Source organism: Aethalodelphis obliquidens, unplaced genomic scaffold (genome assembly GCF_003676395.1).
Source record: "Aethalodelphis obliquidens isolate GAN/ISIS:26980383/991018 unplaced genomic scaffold, ASM367639v1 scaffold69, whole genome shotgun sequence".
NCBI lineage: Eukaryota > Metazoa > Chordata > Mammalia > Artiodactyla > Delphinidae > Aethalodelphis > Aethalodelphis obliquidens.
This window is the reverse complement of record NW_020838013.1, coordinates 8,409,097-8,411,238: the sequence shown is the minus strand read 5'-3', so window position 1 is coordinate 8,411,238 and position 2,142 is coordinate 8,409,097.

Here is a 2,142-nt window from a genome sequence, read left to right as displayed (position 1 = left end):
CTGTGTGCTGAGCCCACCCATCACCTCCATCGCCGTGGCCACAGCGAGCCTTTTGGGCAGTGACGGAGATGGGGGCGGAGGCTGGCTGAGGTCCCCAGAAGGGCCGACGGTCTGCCTGGTGAGAGTCTCCCCGGCCGCAGTGGCAGCTCAGCGTTCACACAGGCCCCAAACGCCTCCACGCTCTGTGCCCTGTGGGGAAGTCTAACCACACCCCTCTTTCCCAGACCTCCTGCCACCAGTTTTCCAATCGTGCCCCTTCTGAGTCCCTGACCATCTAGCCAAACTGTTAGCAGCTATGATCGGTGTAGCCCTGTAACTCCGACCTATCCTTCCCGGCAAAATCAAACGAAGAGGCGCTGTTGGAATTCCTGGCCCAGCAGGTGCACTTCCCCTCACCCCTGTCCTCAGCGGGGTTGGAGCTCCGGGCCTTCCACCTTCGGGTGATGCCCCTACGTGGCTCGGAACCACGGGAAAGCCAGGCCCAGGCTTTTCCTTCCTCGATCACCAGGTCACAGGGAAGGTCCCATGAAGCCAGAGGCGACACAACGGGGGTGGGCACAACAGGCTTTCCCGCCACTTCTTCACGTGGCCTACCCTCAGAACCTGCTCTGAGCCCTTATTGTAAGCACCCCTTCTCTGATGGTGGAATACAACTGTGCATGCCCAACTTCATGGCGTAGAAGCGTGTAAGCCCAGCTGCACGGTCTGGCCTGGTCTCCTTGGTGGGTCAGATGACACCCATTCCTGATGGACAATTCAGGTCTCATGGTAGCTTGGTGGCCCGTGGTCACACATTCAGTCTCCACTGAGGCCCAGAAGCAAAAGCCAGGATCTGTTTCTCCAAAGGAGAGTTACATCCTCAGAGGATGGTGGGGCTTTGCTCCAATCCTAAGGGCGCTGGGCTGTGATCTACCTGCAGGAGCTGCTGATGGCTCCGAAGAGCATCCTCATCTGCCACAGACCCCTCAAGCTCCCTGGATCTGCTGGTTATACGTATAAGGTCCTCGGGGTACCTCGGCTGGCACAGCAGCCTGGATCTGCTGAGGAGGCTTCTCTTGCTCTGAGCCACACTCGACACAGACAGCTTTCCGGGGCATTCGATGAACGGGTCTCATGTCTGCGCGGCCTCCGGAGCCCGCAGAGGTCCACGGGGCAGCACGCGTCCTCTTAAGCAGTAGGAAGGGCCGGATGTGGATCTCGACACGCCCCAGACACGCCCCAGACCACAGGACCCCTCGAGTGGCACCAAGCTAGCAGGCGCCCAGTTCTGGGATTGGTTTCCCATCTCCGCCACGGCCTGTGGTAACACGGTGTCCGAATGATCGCCACTTCCTGCTCACCGGGCCCAACCAGCACGATGTCCTCAAGGCAATGGACCAGCATGACGTCCTGTGGACGGGAAAGCTGGCCGAGAACACCAGAGCTCACACGGTTGACCAGACATAAGACAACTGGGAAGAGAAACCTCCCCACCCGCCCAGGGCTCAGGAGACGCTGCCCAGGGCGGACATGTCTGGGCGGCGGGGACAATGTCAGAACCAGGGCGAAGGGCAGAGAGGAAGCCAGAGACTGAATTCAGGGTCTCCCCCTGGCCCTGAGCCCCACCTGAGGAGGATGACCCAGCCGGCAGAGCCCCACACGAAGGGCTGCGGTGTGGTGATGCGCCCACTGGCGGCCCAGACGCTCCTCCCTGGCTGCGAGGGGCCGTGTCACCGCCCCTGTGAGGCCTGCAGGGTCTCCTCTGATGGAAGAGAAGGGGGAACCTGTCCCTGGCCTCCCTCTGGGTGGCTGTTAGGAAGCAGGGTGGAGGCTGCCACCTCCTAGCCCAGGAGAAGTAGCCTCGCTGTAGGAGGCTACAGTGCCAACACCCCCTCCCGGATCCCCAGAGGTCACTGCCCAGGTAAACTGAGGTGGCCGGCAGAGAGCAGGCTGGAGCAAGGGAGCAAGGGAAGAATGAATGAAGGGTGGATGGGGGAAGGAGCAGGTGGGCAGGAGATCAGGGGGCAGGTGGGCAGGTGGGCAGGTGAGCAGGGGGCAGGTGGGTAGGTGGGCAGGTGAGCAGGGGGCAGGTGGGCAGGAGAGCAGGGGGACAGGTGGGCAGGAGAGCAGGGGGACACGTGGGCAGGTGAGCAGGGGCACAGG